This window comes from Chiloscyllium plagiosum, unplaced genomic scaffold (genome assembly GCF_037043375.1).
Source record: "Chiloscyllium plagiosum isolate Xiang-an unplaced genomic scaffold, Cpla_swu_hap1 HiC_scaffold_13, whole genome shotgun sequence".
Classification (NCBI taxonomy): domain Eukaryota; kingdom Metazoa; phylum Chordata; class Chondrichthyes; order Orectolobiformes; family Hemiscylliidae; genus Chiloscyllium; species Chiloscyllium plagiosum.
Genome location: NW_028270151.1, coordinates 42,164,264 through 42,177,865, shown reverse-complemented (window position 1 = coordinate 42,177,865; position 13,602 = coordinate 42,164,264). Strand labels below are relative to the sequence as shown.

Genomic DNA, 13,602 nt, shown 5'->3' with positions numbered 1-13,602 from the left:
CATTGAAGGTCGATTCACTGCATCAACCAAGATGCTAACAACAACACCCTTGAAGGAGCCAGCATCGTAGCTATGATCATCCGAAACCAACTCCACTAAGCTGGCCATGTGCTTAGTATATCCAAGTTCTGACTACCAAAGCAAATCTTCTTTGTCCAGATTAAGGCAGGCATTCAAACAAAAATAGGACAAAGGGAATAATTCAAAGACTTTCTGAAGTCTATCTAAAATAAATACAACATGGACATCAACACATGGGAGAGCCATGCTCAGAAGAAACTAACTTGGAGGAACCTCTTGTATGAAAGGGCACAATCAGCAAGAGGAAGTACAGAAAAGGAACTGGAGAAAGAAATGCCAGTAATCAAGGGTGAGGACTAATTCTATCTTCCAGAAATACCTGCCAAACATGACAGAGATGTAGCTCTGGGATCAAGCTCATCAGCCACACAACGACCCAATTCTGGTCTCCTTCCTATCGGAAAGATGTTGTGAAACTTGAAAGGGTTCAGAAAAGATTTACAAGAATGTTGCCAGAGTTGGAGGATCTGAGCTACAGGGAGAGGCTGAACAGGCTGGGGCTGTTTTCCCTGAAGCGTTGGAGGCTGCGGGGTGACCTTATAGAGGTTTACAAAATTATGAGGGGCATAGATAGGATAAATAGACAAAGTCTTTTCCCTGGGGTTGGGGAGTCCAGAACTAGAGGGCATAGGTTTAGGGTGAGAGGGGAAAGATAAGAGAGATCTTAGGGGCAACTTTTTCACACCGAGAGTGGTACAGGTATAGAATGAGCAGCCAGAGGATGTGGTGGAGGCTGGTACAATTGCAACAATCAAGAGGCATTTGGATGGGTATATGAATAGGAAGGGTTTGGAGGGATATGGGCCGGGTGCTGGCAGGTGGGACTAGGTTGAGTTGGGATATTTGGTCGGTATGGAAGGGTTGGACCAAAGGGTCTGTTTCCATGCTGTACATCTCTATGACTCTATGAGTGTGACATGGAATTTGCGAGAAATCACATGTTAGCAAGTTAATGCTGGTGATGAATGATTAAAAAACAAAAAATAACACAAAATGACAATAGATTGTATCATTTTATTTTTTCAATGTATATTAAAATTCTAAAACATCCTCTTTGGCAGTAATTCTAAGTTTCTTAGAGCTTGCTCATGGCTTTATAAAGCAATCAGATAGTTGACTGCTGCTATCTACCTATTTCAAATCAGAGAATTCTCTTCTGTAATACTGATCTTGCTATTTTTACATTCAGGTATTTTGCTCAATGAACATTATTCCACAGCATATCAATGGAGCATTCAATGGATATTGCTGCCAAATCTCTAAAATTTCTTCCAAGATTTTTGCTATGAAAATGGTCTTTCATACCACCTCAGCGAGAGAGTTCCTGCCACTAAGATGCATTTTCAACTATCATCTGATCATTTAATTTCCCCAAGCCAAAGGGCAACATTTATCTCCCTCTCCTGCACTTGAGAACCAAAGACAAATTTACATAAGAAGCAACACTAAAAACACTAAGTCCCACATTCCTGGCATTTCTCATTAATGGAAAGTTCAAAATAATATCCACTTAATTCTTTTCATGTGGCATTTTTCAGAGTTGTATTTGAGGCTGAGACCTCAAAATTGTCATTTGGCCAAATTCAGGTCCTAGACAATTCAGCTCTCCTATTAGAATTTGTAATAGGTTGTAATTCTCAATCCATAAATTGCCCTACCTTGACTAAAAGCAATGGGCCTAACATTTTCCAAATAAAATCATTAATGTAAAATGACATTCAATTCATTTACAGAGAAACCTTGATTATCCAAATTTTGGATTATCCAAACAAGATCATAAGGTCCTGATGCTTTTTTGAACTGTAGTTATCCGACATTTGATTGTCTGAACAAAATACTCCCCGCCAGTGTCATTCGGATAATTGACGTTCCTCTATATTCTGTACTTTAAGCCTCAGAAGTCTGGTCTTCAATTTTAATTCTGCTTTCAGGCCAGATATGACAATATTTTCAAGTTCAATGCTCTCATACCACAAAATATATCATACATATGTACCATAAAGATGCCTGCAAGTTGTCCCCAAATGGTGCAAATAACGCATGACAAGGTCTGGTTTCTACCTGAAACAGCAGACTTTTAAAATGACATATCTTACAGAGAATTACCAAATTCTAGAAGCCAAATACACCTTTATTTAACTTCTAGACTGACCCTGTTATGTTCAGCATCTTTTTTGAAGGATGAAGAAACACTATCCATTTGAGTGGATTTTCCTGCAAAAAAAATTCAGTTTCAATGTCAATTGATCTTCATTCCCAAACATTTATTGCTAATATCTCCAAGAAAACCTTCAAAATTATTTTTCCTGCTGTAGGTGAACTTATTCTTCTACTTTGGTCCCCAGCCCTTCAAAGCCTCTGAATACTAAAATGAAGGCTCGTGGCACAAGTCGCATCAAAACCTTTCTGTGCATATCCATGTAGCTGATATCTCAAAATGTATACACACTAAATTTTCTCTAGTTTTGTAATTTCAGCACTGACCCGCACCTTCTGGTGAACATGTGAGTTCAGTTCCCACTTTCGGTAGTTACGTTGAGACCAATGATCTTCTTTTGACCTTCAAATCTGATCTGTCAGTCATCAGGAAAATAATGAATTAAGAAAACTGGTCTTCATAGCTGGGTAACATGCAGTTGTGTGAATTACCTGATCCCTCATTATGTTCAATAACTCCTTAGAATATGCAAATTTTCAATCCATAACAAGCAAACTTTAATAGTGTTCTGTCTGCTTCCCACGTTATATAAAAATTTTACTGACTTTACCAACCTTCTCCACGCATTAAGCTCTTCTCTTTTATAAAAAAATACCTCTGATTGAAACTGGTTTCCAACATTGTGTTGTCTGAAGATTCAGTATTAAAGCCTTTCAACTGGTGTACAGTGCATTCAAATATTCAAAAAAGGTAGAGGTCATTGGTCCCTTCCCAAGGTGGGGTTGATCACTTATTACTGATGCAAGTTCAGGATTTCCATCAAAATCTAAACTACCATGAGCTACATCCTCTAAACATGTGTAACAAATTCTTAGCTTGGACAATCTACGCTAGCATAGATGATAATTTATAATTAGACTAATTTGTCAATTTTAAGAACTATGTAGTCTATTACAATATTGTTACTTTCACAAACCCCATTTCTAAAAGAGCTGCCCGAGCTATTAAGTTCAGTTCATATTTGCACAGAAATACTGCAGGTTCGTTGTTAGCAAAGACACTACACCCCTACCACCACTCCGATTATCAGTGAGAAATTTTGCCAGTGTCCAAATTGAGCCAGTATCCGTATTTCATTATACATAATTATTCAATATTTATTATGCATTATCGTTTAACTAAATCTGGTTGTCAAATCTACAAAAATGCAATTTTCTTCCCCCCCTTAATCCTTTGCTATCACCTCAGTAAATCATTGGCTACAGGAAAATTTACTATAAGCCATGATAATGCCCTTTAGTGTTTTTTTTTTTACAAGTTGTATAACTATCATTAACCTCTTCTAGAAGCTTAAAAAATTCATCTGAATCCTTTACTAAGATTTTGAGTCTCTTGGAAGATGGCGAGATAAATTGTCTATGCAGTTTTAACGGAGTTATTTTTATGTCATCCATGCCAACCAAATATCCAAAAAAAATCTAGTCCCATTTGCTAGCATTTGGTCCATATCCAATCAAACGCTTCCTATTCATGTGCCCATCCAGATGTCTTTTAGAATGTAATTGTATCAGCGTCCACCATTTCCTCTGGCAGCTTATACCATGCATGCAACACACTGCATGAAAAGATTGTCTCTTAGGTCCCTTTTAAACCTTTCCCCTCTTACCTTAAACCAATGCCCTTTAGTTTTAGGCTCCCCCACCCGCAAGAAAAGAATTTGGCTATTTACCATATCCATGCCCCTCATGATTTTAATAAACGTCTACAAAGGTCACCGCTCAGCCTCTGATACTCCAGGGAAAATACCCACCCAGCTTATTCAGCCTCTCCCTATAGCTCAAAACCTCCAACCCTGGTAACATCCTTGTAAATCTTTTCTGAACCGTTTCAAGTTTCACAACATCTTTCCTACAGCAGGGAGATTAGAATTGAATGCAGCATTCCAAAAGTGGCCTAATCAATCTCCTATACTCAATGCACTGACTAATAAAGGCAAGTGTACCAAACATAGTCTTCCCAATCCAGTCTACCTGCAATGCCATTTTCAAAGGAAAGTGTGAACCTACACTCCAAGGTTTCTTTGCTCAGCAACACTCCCCAGGAACTTCCCACTAAGTGTATAAATTCTGTCCTGATTTTCCTTTCCAAAATCCTTCTAAATTTCTGCCCCAACATAAGTAACACTTTTTTTAATTTCTTTGATGAAGAGGCCATAATGCAGTGAAGGATTATAAACATTCAGTTATATAAATTGCACATTCACAAATATTCCATATTACATTTTTTTCCTTCAATCACCTACTTAGCAACAATGGTATTCCTTTGGTCACCATGCAAATAAGCTGGCTGATCCAGCTATGTTACAAATAATGACTACTCTTAAAATATTTTAGTACATTATCACCCTCAATTCTGAACAGACAGAACTCAAATTCTTTAACATTGAGTAATGAGAAGCGAAACAGAGTCAAGGAAGCATTTCAACCAGACTATTCCATACATTGTAGACATGCACCTGCTGTCTAATCCTGCACACACTGATCCGCACTGAAACTTATGACTGATTTAATTCCTACTCTTTGATCCATATTTCCATTTTCTTCTGAAACTTCTGTTTAATATTTAGCTTTGAATACTATTAAATTCACCACTTACCTGGACAAGCACAGATCTAACATTTTTTTAAAAATTCAATAATACTCTGGGGGAAATCTTTCCACTGGCTGGAGTCATAACTGGCGCACAGGAAGATGGCTGTGGTTGTTGAGAGTCAATCATTTTAGCTGCAGAGATTTCTGCAGGAGTGTCCAGAGCCCAACCTTCTTCGGCTGCTTCACCAATGATCTTTTCCCAGTCATGAAAAGATCAGAATTCGCAATGTTCCCCAATGATTGCACAAGTGTTCAGCACCATTTGAAACTTCAGGTTACTGAAATAGTCCATACCCAAAAATCACAAGACTCTGACAATACTCAGGCTTGGGCTGAAAAGTGGCAAATAACATTTACCCCAATGTCAGACAATGACCATTCCATTACCACCCCTTGACATTCAATGTCATTACCATTGCTGAATCCTCCATTATGAACATTGAGGGTTACCACAGGCCAGAAGCTCAACTGGAGTAGTCACATAAATGCAATGGTTACAAGAGCACATTGGAAGGTAGGAATACTGCAGCAAGTACCTCATCCCCTGATTCCCCGAAACCATGACCTAACTTATGCCTTGTAGATGGATTGCGATGGAATATTCCCCACTCGCCTGGATGAGTGCAACTCCAACAACACTCAAGAGGCTTGACACCATCCAGAACAATGCAACCTGCTCGACTGCCATCACCTCCACAAATATCCATCCCCCCCATTACCAATTCTGAGCAGCAGCAGTATGTACTATCTACAAAATGCATTGGAAAAATTCACAAAGGCTCCTTAGAAGGCACTCTTCAATCCATGACCATAATATTCTAGAAGGACAAGGGAAGCAAACTTGGAAATACAAAGTTAAAAATCACAACACCAGGCTATCGCCAACCTTGTGTTGTATGATTTTTAACTTTGTACACCCCAGTCCAACATTGGCATCTCCAAAACATGGAAATACCACCACATGCAAGTAGCCACCAAATCACTCACCATCTGGATTTGGAAATAGATACAGTTCCTCTAATATCAATGGGTTGAAATCCTAGAACTCACTCCCCAGAGCACACCAAATAATTTGCAGCAACTCTAGGCAGCACCTCACCACCACCCTCTCAAGACCAACAAGGAATGGGTAATAAATCCTGGCCCAGGCAGTGTCGTCCACATCCCATGAATGAATAAAAGTAAGTAAATACCACCCACTCTTTGCCTCCATCAAAACAGAAAGGTTCTGCCCTGTTGAACAATGTCAGATGATGCTGTCAGAAGCTAGATTTACATAAGAGTTGTGAAGTCCCAAGGTTAGATCATTGAATACACCAGTAACACAGCTTTTAAAACACTGTGATATTAAGTTTCGAAGTTAATAGACTCAACTAGCTCTAAATGTCTCCCCTAATTAGTGTTTAATTTTACGGGCAGAACAAATGCATCCACATGGTAAAATTATTTCATATAAATAGTTTATCAAAGATACAGACAAATTTAAAGTTGTGATCATGACTTCCTTTGGTTATTCGCTGTTCTATAAGCACGTACATTGTACACTGTACCACCAAAATTCAACTTGTTAACTGGCAAATTTGATACTGGATTCATATATTAAAACAAATACTTTTTTTTTAATATCTATTACTTGAATACCATTAATCTTCAAATTATTATTGCATTCCTCTATTCTTGGGTCCACAAAAATACAAACTACCCACTAGTTTGCGATGGCAAATTGATTAAAATCAATGCATTTGAAATGATATTATTGTAGATTCCCAAATTCTCAAACTGAGAGGTCGATGTATAATTGTTTAGTTGCCCAGAAACATCAAGCATTACTTTGTGAATGCTTGATGTTGAATGTGTTAAAATTCAACAATACAATCTATAACTTCATAGAAAGACACAGCCACTCACTCTATTATTGTCAAGCAGGATAAGAACCCTGGTTCAAAGTAAAAGGCATGCCTTCCTGCACACCAAGCATATTTAAAATGAAGGGCCAACCTCATGAAAGTATATCAAATACGCAGAATGGATCCATTCCACAACCTACAGATTAAACCTAAGCTCTGCATCCTGCCATACCTACTCATGAATGGTGGTGGGCAAGTAAGTCATTAACAGGAGGAACTAAAAGTTCCACAACTGCAGCCCATTACATATGACAAACCTGAAATTTTTACATCCAACTTCAGCCAGCAACATCAAGTGGATGATCTATTTCAATCTCTTCCCAAGTGACAGTTTTCAATGTAATTCACCCCTCTGTAGATCAAGAAATAGCCGAAAGCACGAATACCGCAAAGGCTGTGGGTCTTGACAACATTCCAGCAGTTCTAGTGAAGTCTTGCACTCCAGAAGCTCTAGCTTAACAATCCTAGTATAGCCACAACAATAGCATTTATCCAACAAGGTGAAAATTGCTCAACTGTTTCCATGCACAAAGAGTAGGACAAATACAACGTAACTGCCACAAATATCAGTCTACTTTTATCATCATTATCAAAGTGATGAAAGTGGTGATCATCAGTGCTATTAGCTAGCACTTGCAAAAGTAATAAACTATTCATTAACACTCAGTTTCAGTCTGTCAGGGACACTCAGGTTCTGGTGTTACTTGAATCAAACATGAACAAAAAAAAAGTACGTGAACTTGTGGGTGAGATAAGAATGACATCAAGGCAGCATTTGATCAATAATGGCATCAAGGAGCCCTAACAAAACTGGAGTCAATGGGAATCCCAGAAAATGCTGCACTGGTTGGAGACGTATCTAATACAAAAGGAAGATGGTTGTGGTTGTTGGAAATATGCTAACTCTTCCAAATTAACCTTTTGTTAAATGATCAATTCTAACATGTCCTCTATGATAGACCAGAGACTTTAGTTTGTCTTTTAGACTCCCCACCTCACCACACCCAACCCCCACCCTTGTAAAATGCAATTCATTTTGTTAATTTCCAGCTTGACAACACCTTTCCAGAATGTAATGCATTTTGGAAAATTGAGATATCTATCCCAATTTTTGACACAAATCCATAGATGTTATTAAAGGGACTTTGCAGGATTGACTACATTGGATTTATGGAGTTTGCATTGTTTCTGTTGGTGGTGTTCGTGGCACCTAGGTCAATATCACGTAGGCCATTCAGTTTCATTCCTTTAAGCTTTGTAGCGGTTTTGATACAACAGAGTTATTTGCTTTGCCATAAGACACTGTTTAAGAACCACATGGACGTGGGAGTCACAAGTTAGCAAGACCAGAAAAGACAACAAACTTTCTTCTTTAAAGCACATTAGTGAACCAGTTGTGTTTATAAAATAAGACAATAGACCAATTTTTAATTCCAGAGTTTTACTGAATTCAAGTTTGATCTGCCACAGTGAGATTTGAACTGATGTCCCTAAAACATTAGTCTGGAGCTCTAGATTACTAGACCAGTCACGTTATCACGAACCATTGCTGCCACCCTCTAAAAACAAAAGAAACAGTGTGCTGGGAAGGAAATTTCAAAATTAGGTGGAGGTTCTGGATTTAGGTTTGCTCACGGAGCTGGAAGGTTCATTTTCATACATTTCATCACCATACGAGGTAACATCTTCAGTGAGCCTCCGGATGAAGCAGTGCTGATGTTTCCTGCTTTCTATTTATATGTTTGGGTTTCCTAGAGTTGGTGATGGAATTTCCTGGTTTTTTTTTCCCTCAGGGGGTGGTAGATGGGGTCCAAGTTAATGTGTTTGTTGATAGAGTTCCGGTTGGAATACCATGCTTCTAGGAATTCTCATGCATGTCTCTGTTTGGCTTATCCTAGGATGGATGTGTTGTCCCAACCAAAGTGGCGTCCTTCCTCATCGGTATGAAAGGATACTAGTGAGAGAGGGTCATGTCGTTTTGTGGCTAGTTGATGTCCATGTATCCTGGTGTCTAGTTTTCTGCCTGTTTGTCCAACTTAGTGTTTGTTACAGTCCTTGCACAGTATTTTGTAAATTGCGCTAGTTTTGCTTGTTGTCTGTATAGGGTCATTAGCTGCTGTTTTAGTGTGCTGCTCGGTTTGTGGGCTACCATGATGCCAAGGGGTCTGAGTAGTCTGGCAGTCACTTCAGAGATGTCTTTGATGCAGGAGCGATTGGCTAGGGTTTCACCAACCCAAGGAAACCCAAACATATGAATAGAAAGCATGAAACATCAGCAGTGCTCTGTGCGGAGGCTCAATGAAGAGGTTACCTAGTATGGTGACAAAATGTCTGAAAATGAACCTTCCAGCTCAGTCAGCAAACCTACATCCTATCCTTGTTTGTTGTACGGAAATGCAATGCCTCGCATTTATCCAGATTGAACTCCATCTGTCATTTATCAGCCCCCCATTGACCCATTTGCAATCTTAGATAGCCTTCTTCACCGACTACTATACCACCAATTTTAAGGTCATCGCCAAATTTACTAACCATGCCTTCTATAGTCTCATCCAAATTATTTATATAAATGACATCAAGAGGACCCATAACCAATCCCTGTGGAACATCACTGGTGACAGGCCTCCAGTTCGAAAATCAACCCTCCACTACCATTCAACCATTATGTATCCAATTGGCAAGCTCACACTGAATCCCATGTGACTTAACTTTATTAATTAGTCTACCATGTGGAACCTGGTCAAAGACTTTACCAAAATTCAAATAAACATCAACTATCTTCTTCGTAACTTCCTCAAAGAAAAACTCAATCAGGTTTGAGAGATGATTTTCCTTGAATAAAACCATGCTGACTATCCCTGATCAATTTTTGCCTCTCTAATTCGGAGGTTTAAACTCTACACCAACTTATTGTCAGATAGTTTGAAACTCCACATATCTAGGACATTTTTCTGGGCAGTAAGTGACGGTCTTTGAAATATACATTGTTGAACAGGTAGTTGCATATTAAATCAAACTCACTTTCTACAGTGATTTATGAAAGGTGCAAATGCCACAATTTCCATAAAAACTCTCAGAATCACAGAAGGGTCTATGGTGCAGAAGCAGGCCATTCTGCAAATTAAGGGCCAGTTGTCATTTTTTTCAACCAGTGGAAACATGCTCCCCTCAATCTTCTAAATTAGTGGGTTTAAAGTACTCAACCTCTCTTGATAGGACAAACCCCTTCACCGTTGGACTCACTCTAGTGAAACTGCTGTGAAGTGCCTCCAATGCAAGTATATACCTCAAATAAGGGGATCACAAATGGTTGCAATACTCGAAGTGTGGTCTCACTAATGTCTTGCACAGTTGCAGCAAGACTCACCAACTCTAATCCTTGAGCAATAAATGCCAAAATTCCATTTATCTTCCTTATTGCATAATATACTTGCATACTAGTTTTCTGTAATTCACGTATGAAGACACCCAGATCTTTCTGCACCCAAACAGTGAAGTTGTTCTCAATCTGGATAAGGAGTTGCCTTTCTAATCTTCTGACCAAAATGGATAAAGTCACACTTGCCCACATTAAAAATCTGCCAAAGTTTGACCCATTCACCTCACCTCTCCATATCCATTTGTAAATTTCTTATTTTTTCATTTCCACTTACACTATTTTTGTGGAACCTGCAAATATAGTTATACTTTCTATCCCTGCATCCAAGTCTTTAATAGATCATGAATAGTTAAGGCCCAAGGACCAAAGCCTGTGACACTAAAACTAGTTACATTTTGTCCACAAATAAAAGACCCATTTATCCCAACTTTTGCTTTCCGTTGGTTAGCCAATCTTCTATTTAAGCTAGTAGAATTACCACAAATCCTGAGAGATCCCACTTTGCATATTAGTCGTTTATGCGGCACCTTATCAAATGCCTTTGAGGAGGTCCAGACATACTGCATCTACAGGATCCCCATTATCCACTTTGCTTGTTACATCTTCAATGAACTTCAGCGAATTAGTCAAACACAATTTACTCTTTATAAAACAATGTTGACTAAGATTGCGTTTTGACTTTCCAAATGTCCTTTAATTACTTCCTTAACAATAGATTCTTACAACTTTGCAACAATAGATGTTAAACTAATTGATCTGTTGCTTCCCACTTCCCTTCAGAATACAGGCCAGAGCCTCAGTCTTGTCTATCTTCAATCCCAACAGTTTGCTCAGTACTTTGTCCCCTAAATGACAATGGCTGTTCTAAGTTCCTCCCTTTCTATAACCTCATTCTGTATGAAGTATTTTAGGTTGTTTACGAACAGTACACAATATCAGTGATTTGGATCCCACAAAATCATTTACAGCATTTTAGCCTCATTTAATGCTTGTCTTGAATTTAAAATGTATACTGCCTGTTATGTTTCAAATGTTACTCATGGCTGGGAAAGTGGTAGGGAGGCTCCGAGAGAAGGCAAGTGTAATTAGCATTAAGCACTCGTCATTCAACAATCAATATTGAGAGTTTACAAACGTAATAAAATTGCAACTTCTCTACATGATACAATGTGTTCAATGATATAACTGAAAAAGGTAAATAGTGTACAGGCAGATTTTTTTTTTTAAACTAGAGTTCAACACAATTAAACTAAACCAGCATGCTAAAAATGTAGCTTTGTGATTCTACAATTAAAGCTTCTACTTTATCCTAATGCATAGGTGATAATCCATTTTAACTGGAACAAAATCATTTAAAAGTAGTATTATGAATGGTTAAGATCTTTCCGTGATCTAGCCAAATGGAATGCGGGGAGTTAAATCATTTTTAAATTCATGTCACAATATGTTTGTATTGTTATTCATTCATTGTTCCTTACTGTAATAAAATTACAAAGCAAGCTACTTATCTAAGCATGACTCTATTCTCATTACTCCATGACTCACCAAGGAAATAAAAATAGGCTTCCATGGTAACAAAGCAATTCAGAATCTTGTTGCAATGAATAGATATGACCCAGTAGCTATATAATAATAGTTCTGATACTTTTAAAGAAAGTCTTAGTTACCATTAACATAAAATAGGTTAGTAACCTTTCTACATATTTCTCATATTAAATAACATACACACCTAAACCGTTCATTATTGCACTCAGGTGAGTGACCAAGAGATAGGATTTATTTTCATTCTGTATGAAGTATTTTAGGTTGTTTACGAACAATAGACAATATCAGCGATGTAGACCCCACAAAATCATTTACAGTATTTTAGCCTCATTTAATGTCGGTCTTGAATTTAAAATGTAAATAACTAGCCAGATTATGTAATCATAAAATTGTGACATGATAAAACATTTGGTCCATCATACCTTTGCCAACTAATGGCAATCAATATATAAATACAACAGAAGTAACTGTACAGGAGGTAAAGAAAGAATCATTCTAGCTTAATAAGGGACAAGATTTTCTTTTTAAAAAACAGGCAGAAAAGGACAGTTGAAGGATGGTTGGTAATCAATTGTTGGCATTTGCTGTAACCATGCAAACTCCTTGTCAGCTCCCTCAGCAGATCGAACTCTAACATTTCTTATCACCATTCTACACTTTTAAAGTTAAATTCTGAATCTGTACTTGCCAGTGCACACCCTGTGCGATGCAACTTGTATGTCACTGTCTAGTTTTTTTTCCACCCTATGATCTGTATATCCTTGCTTACTATGATCTGCTTGTAAACAAAGCTCTTCATTGTACTTACATACATGTGACAATAAATTAAATCAAAATCACATTCTTTTGGACATATCATAACTTCAAAAGATTGGGATCAAACCGATTACTGAAGGGAGAAAAGCCCAGAAGTTGCCAGGAACTTTGGCTGAGACTATGCCAAGGCTCCTCCTACCATTTAAATCAGCAAGTCATACAACATAGAAACAGGCTCTTTAGCCCAACAAGTCTGACCAACAAACACCAAACTGCATTAATTCCATTTACCTGCGCTTCGTCCATAGCCTATGCCTTGGCATTTTAAGTGCTTGCCCAGTTGAAATTATCTGCCCCAACCATCCTCTCAGGCAACAGGTTACACATTTCTATTATTCTCTTGGTGAAAAACAAATCTCAGATCTCCTCGAAACCACTTACATCTCATCTCAAACTCAGGCCCGCTGGTCTTGGACACATCTGTCATGGGTAAAAGATTTTCACAATCCAACCTATCTATGCCCTCCACGACACTCAATACTCCAATCAGATCCCCCAATCAGCCTCCTCCACACTAGGGAAAACCAACCCAGCCTATTCAGTCTCTCATCATAAAGGAGATTTTTCATCGCAGGCAACATCCTTGTGAAACACCTTTGATCAACATCCACATGCATGAAGTTTTGAATATATTACTGCCAGCCAACCATGTGCCATCAACTGAACAGCTTCTAATTGGCATAATTTCAAATTGGGGGTAATGTGCTCTCCCAAAAGGGAAAACAAAAATGAAATCTGTAAATGAAATGAAATCTGCAGACGGATGGTTTCTGAAAATGGTAAGCAATTATACCATTCCCATTGTATTAAATAACTGGTTTACATCAGCAACAAAAAAAACGTAGGAACAACGAACTCAAAAAAAGTCAAGGATGAGACATATCAAATGGCTTCCTCTTGGACATTATATTAAGAAAATAAAAGCATCAGCAAATGTCAGCAGATTGTAGTTCAATCGTGATCAGTGGCTTGATGCAGAAAACAAAAACAGTAAGCCTGGTATCAGTCAGAAATTTCATGAAATTCAGTGATGCAATTAGTACCTGACTGGGTATTCAAAGCATA

The 13,602-nt window shown here is 38.1% G+C and overlaps 1 protein-coding gene across 1 annotated transcript in view; it reads right to left on the bottom strand.

The window, feature by feature from the left end:
* The window catches only part of LOC122556380 (arf-GAP with coiled-coil, ANK repeat and PH domain-containing protein 2-like), a 181,625-nt gene that overhangs the window by 104,752 nt on the left and 63,271 nt on the right, over nucleotides 1-13,602 (bottom strand). The gene's annotated exons all lie outside the window — the stretch shown is intronic.